Source organism: Chlorocebus sabaeus, chromosome 15 (genome assembly GCF_047675955.1).
Source record: "Chlorocebus sabaeus isolate Y175 chromosome 15, mChlSab1.0.hap1, whole genome shotgun sequence".
NCBI classification, from domain to species: Eukaryota; Metazoa; Chordata; class Mammalia; order Primates; family Cercopithecidae; genus Chlorocebus; species Chlorocebus sabaeus.
The window spans coordinates 46,923,394-46,935,935 of record NC_132918.1 but is presented as its reverse complement, the minus strand read 5'-3'; the positions used below and the strand labels follow the sequence as shown (position 1 = coordinate 46,935,935).

Here is a 12,542-nt window from a genome sequence, read left to right as displayed (position 1 = left end):
GAGTTTATGAAATATCTTATTTAACAGATGAGGACATTATGGCTCATAGACGTTAAGTGTCATACACAGTCATACAAAGTGGTGAGATATTATGCAGCAGGCATTGTTAGTCACCAACCCAAGGCCATTCCACTTAAATTTTTGGGTGTCCACCCCTACCTCACTGACTCAGAGCTAATCTAGACTGGCTTCAGCCAATCATGCAACCCCAATCCCTTTGCCAGGGATCAGTTTAAGAAGGGGTATGTGAATTGCTCTAGTAACTGACTAATGAAACGGGAGGCAAAGTCTGCTGAAGGGTTTCTTCTAAAGGATCTCTGGCTCATGAAAACAGACAGACAGGACAGACACCCTTCTTTTTGTCTTCACATTCCTTTGGGATTTGATGCCTTAAGCTGAGGCAGCCATCTTGCCACCATGAGGGGGCACTAGACTGAAGGCAAACCAGGATGATAAGAGTGGCAGAGCAGAAAGGTGGAAATCACTGGGGTTCTTGTTAATGTTACTGAGCTGCTGAATTAACCAATTTTGGAAACTTTCTGGCCTGGATTTCTAGTTATATGAGATGATAATTCTTCATTATTTTAGCTAGTTGAGTTGATGTTTTCTGCCACTTGGAGCTTAAAGCTTTCTGACACAACCAAGAACTTAAATCTCCCATTCCAACCCAGAACTTAAATCGCCAAGTGATGTTTTTAATATGCCTTGTTCTTTGCACATACATATCTGATACTTATTTTGATGGTGAAATGTGTTGGAAAAACTTTGTTTCAGTACAAAAGCAGTATCAAATGTAGCAGTACATATTTAAAAAGTTAAAAAAAAAATACAAAGTGCTTTTCTGTGATCTCTCTTCAGGTTGACTAACTCACTTGTTTTTTATTGTAAATATTTTTCAAATGTGTAGAAAAGTTTTGCTTGTTTGTCAGAGGTATTTGTGACATTGAAGTCAAAGATGGTTCTGATGTTTTAATTTGGTGGTCACGTAGAGTAAAAGAACATACCTGTGCATTTTTTCATCATTATCTTGTTCTTTTCTGAACCTTCCTGAATTCATTTATTAATTTCTAACAGGGGTGTGTGTGTGTGTGTGTGTGTGTGTGTCTTTAGGGTTTTCTGTATATGAGATTATGTCATCTGCAAACAGAGATAATTTTACTTCTTTCTTTCTAGTTTGGATGCATTTTATTTACTTATTTTGCCTCATTGCTATAGCTTACATTTTCAGTCCAATGTTGAATGAAAGTAGCAAAGCAGATATTCTTGCCTTTTTCCTGATCTTAAAGAAAATGCTTTTAGCATTTATCGCTGAGCATGTTCACTGTGGGTGTTTCACATATGGGTTTTTTGTTTACATGATATTCTTCTATTCCCAGTTTGTTTACTGTTTTTCTAATCATAAGAAGGTGTTGAATTTTGTCAAATGCTTTTTTCTGCATCAATTGAGATGATGATTTTTTCCCTTCATTCTGTAATGTGGCATAGTACATTGATTGGTTTTCATATGGGGTATATAAAGTAAGACCTCTCTGTGTAGCACTTAAAGCCCTCCATATCCAGCTCAACTTAACTCTCCAATGGTATTTCTCGTATATCTCTTGATTTATTCTTTGTGCCAGCACACCTGAGGTAATGCCCCTCCTCCTCTCAAGACCTCCTCGCTTATCCTTGCCATTGTGCTCTCCTCTCCTTGTTACTTTCCTTCCAGTGCAGGGCACAGCCTCAAGCCTGTGCTTAAGTCCATATCCCATCCCTCCTATCTTCAATTCCACCTCCTTTGTGAAATATTCTATAATATCCACTTTCTCTGCTCTCAACCCAGGAGAAGTATTGCTTTTTATTCTGGACTGCCATAGCATTTTGTTTTAGCCTCTTTAACATGTTGATGCCTTGCATTTATCTTTATTGTTTTAATCTGCTTCTCTTCTGACTTTCTCCTGATTTTCAAATATTTCTAAATTTGCAAGTATGACTTTAAAAATGGAAATATTCAAGTAATCTTGAATTCCTTGACTAGACTCTAAGTTCCTTGAGAGACTATTCATATTTCTTTCAATGTTATAACTTTCCAGTAGTTCTAGGCACTATCAGTGAGCTTTGCCCATAAGGCATAGCAAATATTTGTAAAATAAATAAATATGTTGGATATATTGTCATATATCTCCTTGAATATTACTTTTTGGCTTGTATGTCTATGTATCAATTCAACTAGCCATCAATAAATCTCAAGAATGGTTCCTCAGAGTTCAGAAGCAAGGAGTCAATCATACTCTATAATTCCTCAAAAAGAAAAAGGTTTCAATAGTGTTGGATAATGTTGGTTGGAGTAACTACAGCTACTTGTTAGCCATAGTGAAATCTGATAGTTAAAGTTGAAATTTTTTTTTAGAACCACTGCCCTACATCTGTCCTATTTGTTCCTGGGAGATTATGGCAGAACATATATCTACATATCTATGAAGTCACTGAATCTTATTAGCTTTTAGGGTGGAAGGTAAGTTTACCATTACTTTGCTTTCAATGGACTGATCATAATGTGCTTAAAATATACCCACTGTCATAGTAATATAATTAATTTATATTATAGATTATATTATATTACAATTTATATTCAACTCTAGATTCTAAGTTCCTTTTGGGAAAGAATATTTATTTTCCCTGTGTCAATTCAGGTCTTCCAGGAAACAGAAGCTAAGATAGAAGCAAGTGCTGGAGATTTACTGGGAGGTTACACTCATGGAAGATGAAGGGTAACAGGGGCAAGAGTAGGCAGGAAAGCCTCCAGATAAGGAGGTACTACTTCTATAGCAAGTACTATGACTTGAGAGTGAGTAGGAGTAGGGATTGAGTGGGAAGAACATTAGGCATGATGCAGCTGCAAGTCTTACTCTCAAACTAACAAGAAGTTCTGGTGCAAAGATTTCCCATAGAGAAGGTATATGTTTTGCAGAAATGGCTGGGCCCTAGCACCCCCAGCACACTTATTCATTGGCTGGAAACTTCCTGGTGAGAGCAGCTGTGGCTTGAAGACTGTAGTAGGTCTAAAAGGTACTGCATTAGGGTGCTGTCAGCTACCTGCACTTCTTGCTGCAAGTTCTTTCTTGAAGGAAAAGCCAAGCAGCTCCACTCCATGGAAGCATGATGTAACATACGAACTTGTAAGGAGTAGAACTGTGTTTACTAAAATCAGTGTATACATTTAAAGCATTTTTTTTTCTATGCTTCTATCAATGCACATGCTATGGCCCATTTATAGATGAGCATGTCTTTCCATGAATAAATATTGCCTTAGACCATTCCTGCGGCTATAATAAAATACCACAGGCTGGGTATTATAAGCAGTAGAAATTTATTCTTCACTATTCTGGAGGCTGGAAAGCCATGATCATGGTGTCAGCAGATTTGGTGTCTGGTGAGAGCCTGTTCTATGAATGGCATTTTCTCCCAGCATCCTGACATGGTGAGAAAGGTGGGAGAGCAGAATGGGACAAAGATCATGTCTTTGCTTGGCAGAAGAGATGGAAGGGCCAGGCAGGTCTTTAAACCCTCTTCTATAAGAGGACTGATGCCATTCCTGGGGTTAGAGCCTTCGTGACTTAATGGCCCCACCTCTTGTTACCATCACCTTGGAGTTTAAGTTTCAACATGAATTTTAAAGGGGCACAAACATTCAAACCATAGCAGGTATTGCTCAAAATCCAAAAATTACCATAGGCAATGATACATTTTCCCCAAATTTTACAAGTGCCTTTAAAGTTTGATTGCAAATCATTGACTTTGAATGACTGAATAATTTTCTTCATTTGGACTGCACCAATATGGAATTTGATTGAAGCTATTCCTAAATTCAAATATGAGCTGGAACATACACTCTCTTAACTAAAAGTTGGTAATAATAGCTCCAACTTGCTGGTATGTATTATATGACTGCTGTTTATACTTTATGTATGAGTGTGTTCATTGAGCTTTCACTCTGAAAGGTGAGTAATATTATCTAGATTTTATAGGCAAAGAAGCTGAAGCTCAATGTGGGGAAAACTCTCAAGTCAAGTCATATGTTTAGAAAATGGCAAAACTTGTGATGGAACGAAATCTCTCTTACTTCTTAGCCTGTGGTATTTCCATTGGCTACGATGCCACATGGTTTTCACACAACTAATTACATACATCGGATACAACTTAAGGTCCATGCAAGAAAGGAAAAGAGGAGAGTGAAGTTTTGTTGCACCTTTCTTTATTACTGTATAACTTCAAATATTCTAAAGTTGAAGGTGGCAATCTTTAATTTCCAGTACATAGGATTTAACTGAAGAATATTAGCACGGTTTTATTACATATCATGCCAAGTAGAATAATGTGTACACAAATATAATGAATGCATATTACAAATTGTTGTTAAAAGAACTAGTTATATATTTTTATTCTGTTTGGATTAACACTTTAAATATTTATATTTTCCTTTAACAATTTACTATATTTCTGTTCACTAATGGGTTCTTAATATCAATGGAAAAATTTACTAAAAATCTACAAATGTGGTGGTAAACAGAATTTGTACTTAATGGAAATTAAGGATGTTGTGTATAGAAGGGAACAACACACACCGAGACCTTTCAGAGGGTAGAGGGTGGGAGGAGAGAGATGATCAGGAAAAATAACTAATGACTACTAGGCTTAATACCTGGGTGATTGAATAATCTGTACAACAAACCCCTATGACACAAATTTACTTATGTAACAACCCTGTATTCATACCGCTGAACTTAAAATAAAAGTTTATAAAAAAGAATGTTCTGTAGAGTATGTTGAATGGAACCAAGTCAGGAAGTCACTTTACATTTTTAATAATCTGTTAAAAATTATGTTTTTGGGGCCATACTGCCCATGGTAATTTATAGATTCAATGCCATCCCCATGAAACTACCAATGACTCTCTTCACAGAATTGGAAAAAACTGCTTTAAAGTTCATATGGAACCAAAAAAGACCCCACATTGCCAAGACAATCCTAAGCCAAAAGAACAAAGCTGGAGGCATCACGCTACCTGACTTTAAACTATACTACAAGGCTACAGTAACCAAAACAGCATGGTACTGGTACCAAAACAGAGATATAGACTAATGGAACAGAACAGAGTCCTCAGAAATAATACCACACATCTGCAGCCATCTGATCTTTGACAAACCTGAGAAAAACAAGAAATGGGGAAAGGATTCCCTATTTAATAAATGGTGCTGGGAAAATTGGCTAGCCATAAGTAGAAAGCTGAAACTGGATCCTTTCCTTACTCCTTATACGAAAATTAATTCAAGATGGATTAGAGACTTAAATGTTAGACCTAAAACCATAAAAACCCTAGAAGGAAACCTAGGTAATACCATTCAGGACATAGGCATGGGCAAAAACTTCATGTCTAAAACACCAAAAGCAATGGCAACAAAAGCCAAAATTGACAAATGGGATCTAATTAAACTAAAGAGCTTCTGCACAGCAAAAGAAACTACCATCAGAGTGAACAGGCAACCTACAGAATGGGAGAAAATTTTTGCAATCTACTCATCTGACAAAGGGCTAATATCCAGAACCTACAAAGAACTCAAACAAATTTCCAAGAAAAAAACAAACAACCCCATCAAAAAGTGGGCAAAGAATATGAACAGACACTTCTCAAAAGAAGACATTCATACAGCCAACAGACACATGAAAAAATACTCATCATCACTCGCCATCAGAGAAATGCAAATCAAAACCACAATGAGATACCATGTCACACCAGTTAGAATGGCAATCATTAAAAAGTCAGGAAACAACAGGTGCTGGAGAGGATGTGGAGAAATAGGAACACTTTTACACTGTTGGTGGGACTGTAAACTACTTTAACCATTGTGGAAAACAGTGTGGCGATTCCTCAAGGATCTAGAAGTAGAAATACCATTCGACCCAGTCATCCCATTACTGGGCATATACCCAAAGGATTGTAAGTCATGCTGCTATAAAGACACATACACATGTATGTTTATTGCGGCACTATTCACAATAGCAAAGTCTTGGAATCAACCCAAATGTCCATCAGTGACAGACTGGATTAAGAAAATTTGGCACATATACACCATGGAATACTATGCAGCCATAAAAAAGGATGAGTTTGTGTCCTTTGTAGGGACATGGATACAGCTGGAAACCATCATTCTCAGCAAACTATCGCAAGAACAGAAAACCAAATACCGCATGTTCTCACTCATAGGTGGGAATAGAACAATGAGATCACTTAGACACAGGAAGGGCAGCATCACACACCAGGTCCTATTGTGGAGGAGGGGGGGAGGGTTAGCATTAGGAGATATACCTAATGTAAATGACGAGTTAATGGGTGCAGCACACCAACATGGCACATGTATACATATATAACGAATTGCATATTGTGCACATGTACCCTAGAACTTAAAGTATAATAAAAAAACATATATATGAAAAAATTTTGTTTTTGGAACAGATATTAGCCTTTTTGTGACAATGACAGTTTAAAAATTATGTATTACTAGTAAACTCTTAGTTTTTTTTATTTTGAAATATTATTTGAATTTGTATTTGAAATATTCAATCATGACAGGCAAGCACATCGAATAATATAAGGAACATCTGATACCCACTACAGTGCTCTATCATATTCAAAGCAATTTCAAAAAACAGTTTTAACTATTACAAATGATGCCACCATGTTCATTCCTTCTTGTTTCTTCTTCATAGATAGGAGAGTTTCTCAAGGAGATACATGAAGAATCAACTGCTGATTTGAAATGCATGTGCATATTTAATTTCATTAAATACGACCAAAATTTTCTTTAAAGTAATTTCATTATGCAGGGCATGAGTTACTGTTTTCACATTTTTGCTACCACAAAATGGAATTATTAGACTTTCTCTTTCTAATATGATGGATGTGAAATAGCAAAACATTATCTTACTGTCTTTTCCTGATTACTAAACAGGTTGAACAAGTTTTATATTTTTATTGGCCGCTCAAGTTTCCTCTTCTGTGAATTGCCTTCTGATGTCCTTTGCCTACTTTTTCATTTGCTTATTTGTCTTTTTGTTACCAATTTTAAGACATTTTGAAATACAGATACTATGACTTTGTTATTTCTATCATTACAAATATTTTTCTAGTTTGTCATTATCTAGGGATTTTGATTACAGTTCCATTTTGAAGGAATAGTTTCTACCTTTAGGTAACTGAATTTATCAATTTTCCTTTATAGTTTGTGTTTTTGTCATGTTTAATAAATTCATTTTTTACTCTGGGACAACAAAAATAGCCTGCATTCTTTTCTAAATGTTTGAAACTTACATTTCACATTGAAGGCTTTAATTTATCTAGGATTAATTTTTGAAGTGAAGTGACTGAGAATCTATCACTTTTTTTTTGTACATGGATAATTATTTGTTCCAGCATCACATTTAAAAAAGCTCTATCTTATTGCACTGCAGTGGTTAACTTTATGTGTCACCTTGACTAAGCCGTGGCACTCAAATATTTAGGCAAACAGTATGCCAAAGATTTCCATGAAGGTATTTCTTTTTTGGATGGGATTAACATTTAAGTCATTAGAATATAATTAAAGCAGATTACTTTCCATAATGTGGGTTGGCCTCATCCAGTTAGTTGAAGACCTGAATAGAAAGACTGACCTTCCCTGACGAAGGGGCAATTCTGCCAATAGACTTTCATCAGTCTTACACTGCAACTTTAACTCTTCCTTGGGTCTCTGGCCCACTGATTATCCTGGAGATTTTGAACTTGCCAGCCTTTATGTCTGTGTAAGCAAATTCTGTATATAGAGATAGATAGATAAATGATTGATAGATACATAGATCCCTAATACACCCATTGATTTGATTGCTACATGGTATGGTTTAGCTGTGTGCCCACCCAAATCTCATCTTTTTTTTTTTTTTTTTTCTTTTTTTTTTGAGACGGAGTCTGGCTCTGTCGCCCAGGCTGGAGTGCAGTGGCCGGATCTCAGCTCACTGTAAGCTCCGCCTCCCGGGTTTACGCCATTCTCCTGCCTCAGCCTCCCGAGTAGCTGGGACTACAGGCGCCGCCACCACGTCCGGCTAGTTTTTTGTATTTTTTAGTAGAGACGGGGTTTCACCGTGTTAGCCAGGATGGTCTCGATCTCCTGACCTCGTGATCCGCCCGTCTCGGCCTCCTAAAGTGCTGGGATTACAGGCTTGAGCCACCACGCCCAGCCCCAAATCTCATCTTGAATTGTAACTCCCACAATTCCCACAAGTCATGGGAGGAACCTGATGGGAGGTGATTGCATTATGGAGGCAGGTCTTTCCTGCGCTGTTCTCATGATAGTGAATGAGTCTCATGAGTTCTGATGGTTTTAAAAACAGGAGTTTCCCTGCACAAGCTCTCTTCTCTTGTCTGCCATCATGTGAGATGTGCCTTTCACCTTGTACTGTGATTGTGAGGCCCCCCAAGCCACATGGAACTGTAAGTCCAATAAACCTCTTTCTTTTGTAAGTTGCCCAGTCTTAGGTATGTCTTTATCAGCAGCAGGAAAATGGACTAATACAATACATATTTTCCTCATTGTCAGATATCAAGTTTCTGTGTATGCTTTGGTATTTTTATGCCTCTATTTTGTTTGATTTGTCTGTTTTTCTACTGCTATGCCAGTATCTTTCCTACTTTATTATTATTTAATATCAGGTAGGGTAAGTCTTACCATTTGATTCTTCTTCAAAATTAATTGTTGACCTCTTGTGAATTTTATGATTAGCTTGACAATTTCATTAAAATCCCAGCTGAGATTTTTATTGAAATTGCTTTGAATTCGCTGCTTAATTTGATGAAAATAAAGTTTTTATACCACTGAGTCTTTTTATCCATGAGCATGCTCTATCCCTTATTAAGATTCAGATCTACTATTATATTATTAAGGTAATCTATTATAATGTTTTTTAGTCATCTTTAATAATTTTCTCCATCTTTTATCACATATTCTTTGGCTTTTGGTTGCTATTTTTTAGATTTGTTCCTATATAACATATAATGTAATATTGTTATTATAAATCTTCTTAAATTAAAATTGAGTGACTATCCATTCTCTATTTATGTATTTAGTATGAAATCTGCTAACTTTAATTGGGAACATGGTTTTCTGTAACAAAAACCACACTTCCTAGTTGAACTTGAAACAAGAAGGAGACATTTCTCTATGTTCCAGACAACAGGTCAATAGTATGGAAGTGAATGTATTCTGTGATACTGTAAGGAAGTGTCCCAAAAGGGAGGGGTGATGCTCTTCTTCCTCCATTTTTCCTTCTTATTGGCTGGAATAAGAACATGGTAACTGAAGCATTAGGCAAATGGTTTTAAGGTCCTCTTTAAATGCACTGTATACATTTTCTGGATCTTAGCTTCATGGAATGGAGCTTCGAGGTAGTTTTGCAAAAACTTAGTGTTCTTCTGATTTTCAAAGAACTTATAGCTATTTCCTTTTGCCAATAACACAAAACATTAAGACTGAGATGAACCTTCTCATTCATTTCTAAAAGTATGTTATTGAATTTTATGTACTATTATTATTTAGTGTTTTTGAATCTATTTTCATAAGCAACACAGATATAAATTTTCTTTTATAGTACTGTTATTATCCAGTTGTAGTATCTAGGTTATATTGACATTCCAAAATGAGTTAAGTAGCTTTCTCACTTTTTCAGGTTACTGAAATGATTTCTGTAAAGTTAATAGTTACTTGAAGTTTTGGTAGAATTGCCTACATTTGGTAAAATTGTCTCAGTCTAGTGTCTTTTTGTCGGGGAAATTTTCTCTCACTGATTCAATATTTTTTTTTTTTTGAGACAGAATCTCACTCTGTCTCCCAGGCTGGAGTGTAGGGGTGCGATCTCAGTTCACTGCAACCTCCACCGCCTGGGTTCATGCCATTCTCCTGCCTCAGCCTCCTGAGTGGCTGGGACTACAGGCGCCTGCCACCACGCCCGGCTAATTTTTTTTTGTATTTTCTAGTGAATACAGGGTTTCACCATGTTAGCCAGGAGGGTCTGTCCATCTCCTGACCTTGTGATCCGCCTGCCTTGGCCTCCCAAAGTGCTGGGATTACAGGCGTGAGCCACTGCGCCCAGCCTGATTCAATTTTTTTTAATGGTTATTGTTTGATCTCAGCTTTCCTCACTTCCTCTAGCTCCCCTCCCTGATCCCTCACCCCCCATCTGTCTGTCCTGCCACTTCTGGGTTTGCTGACCCCACTAACCTGAAGTACTGATCTCCCTCTATAACTACAAGATGCAGTGCATCTGAGACATGATGCATGATGCATGTTTGGAGCTGCCTCTTCCTGTGCCTGGAAAGGGAGAGGACCAAACAGGCCCCCTTTCTTCCCCTTTCACTCTGTATCATTAATCTCGCCAAGATTCGCACTCCAAAATGGGCTGGTATAAGTAATTTTCTTTACTGGAAGGCTAGTCTAGCTATTTTGGACTTTCCACTGGGTCTCAGGGAAATCCTGGTAAAGTCTGAGGGACTTTACAACATATTTCAGGTAAGGTTCCTGGTGAGACTTCCGTTTTCAGCTGACCTAACAGAGAGTGAGCCAGTTAGTCTTGGGCTTCAACTTCCAATCTCCCTGCCCTCACATTCTCCATTCCCATCCCCAGACATCCCTGTCCTTTTCTCCTCATCTGAAAACATTCTCTCTCAAAGGAAGAGGTCTGGGCCCCTGGATTATTTCTCTCTCCTCTCATTTAGAGAATCTTGCTGTCTCGAGTAAGGAAGAGGAGAGGTTTCCGTCCCAAGAATGGAGATGTAGCTTTCCTAGTTTAAGTTTTCCCTTTGATCGTTCCTCATTATGAACTGTGAATCGCAGACTCTTAAACTACATACCTAATACAAGAAGCTTGTCCTCTAAAAGTAAGTTTTAATGTTGGTGAATGGATCATTTGTTTTTCATTTTTTTCCTGAAAATTTGGTCAATATCGAGGCCTTAGTTCTGCCCTATGAGGCAAAAGTCAGTATTATGCTGGTGATATGCATTTGGTTTCTTCCTGCTCATCTCAGAAGCCAATTTGCCTTAACAAAAAGCTTCACTAACTTCTAGTAATGGTTCCCTTCCACCCTGGTATGTTTGGCCTGTCTATATGTATTTGGAGTCAGCAATCCACCTAGGATAGGAGAGAGAAGTAGAAGAAAGGGGAATTAATAATTCCTTGTATCCTACATTTTTCTTTTTTTGACTAAGAGTATCACCATTGTTCTCCATATTTCTGGAAAGCATGAGGAGTAATAGTAATGATCATAATAGTGATAATGATAAATATGTATTAAACCCTTAATGATTCTGGGCCAAGAACTTTACATGCATTACTTTATTTAACCCTTACAACAACCTTACAAATTAAAATTGTTATCTTCATTTTGTAGATGAGAAAACTGTGGTTTAGATGAGTAAGAGGCTTATTCTTAGGTGCTAAAAATTCAATCCTAGGTCTAATTCTAGAGACTACATCCTTGGCCACCAAGGGAACTTCTTCCCTATACAACAAACAACTTGTTATCCCTTTTGAGAGGAAAATTCACCTCCTAAGATTAAGATTGACTGGCTTCCTGGTGGAAAACCACCTAACTGGGCAGCTGTGGCTACATCCACCCTGAGTCTCTCTCTCCTTGGGAGTGATGGCTGCCACCACAGGCTGCTCTTGGTTGGGGGAGGCCCCTTTTCACTGGAAAGTTTCACCTGGGTTAGGCTGGCATGCAAAACAAAACAATGTAACTTAGTCAATACTGAGGGAGTACATGAGAAAAGCAAACTAAGAAAAAACACAGAACACAGAAACCATCCAGCTGGCAGTTTTATGATCCTTCCCTTCCTTGCTTTCTCCTGAGCTTGTGAGCCTGGCCCCCTTCTCCATCTTGCAGGGCATTAACAAAGGAAGAGGACATATTTTTGCTCACCTTATAGGTGCCTTTTAAGAAGTTGATTTTTCTAGTCCATGAAGTTCCTCTTCCTCCAGCAGTCGGCAGGATTTTCTGGTGATTAACAGAATGTTCTGTCCCTGCAGGTATAGACACTTGCCCTGAACCTGAAGGCCATGATATAAAAAGGCCTCCAAAAAACAAAGCAGAAGTGTGGAAAGCAGAAGTGTGGGGGGTGGGGACTGGTGTCTCCACTGACATTTTCTGTGGTGAAGTAGTTGGCAGAGGAAGCTCATAGCAGCTTGTTTGTTTGACGAAGGAGGTTGTTCTGTAGAGGGCTGAATGCAGCACCCGGCCACTGGCCACAACCCCAGTGGAGCCCAGTGCTCCCAGCAGGTCTAAGTGGATTTTGCTGGTTCACTTCCTCTGATCTTCTGTCTACTCATTTGCATAGGGCCCAGCCCTACTGAGTGTGGGGAAGACAGAGATCAACAGGTAGGAAGGGGTGAGAAATGGAGTTTCTAATGGTGCCTCTGCCTATTTCAAGAAAAAAAAACGATATCCTATAAATTATTTCTAACCTTACTCTTTTCTGTTC

General features: G+C 37.9%; 1 long non-coding RNA gene across 1 annotated transcript; it reads left to right on the top strand.

Moving 5' to 3' along the window:
• Nucleotides 1-2,412: 2,412 nt before the first annotated feature.
• Nucleotides 2,413-4,990, top strand: LOC140713543 (uncharacterized). Its single transcript, XR_012095657.1, has 2 exons — nucleotides 2,413-2,494; nucleotides 4,943-4,990. It is a non-coding gene; the product is annotated as an uncharacterized lncRNA (long non-coding RNA).
• Nucleotides 4,991-12,542: the final 7,552 nt, after the last annotated feature.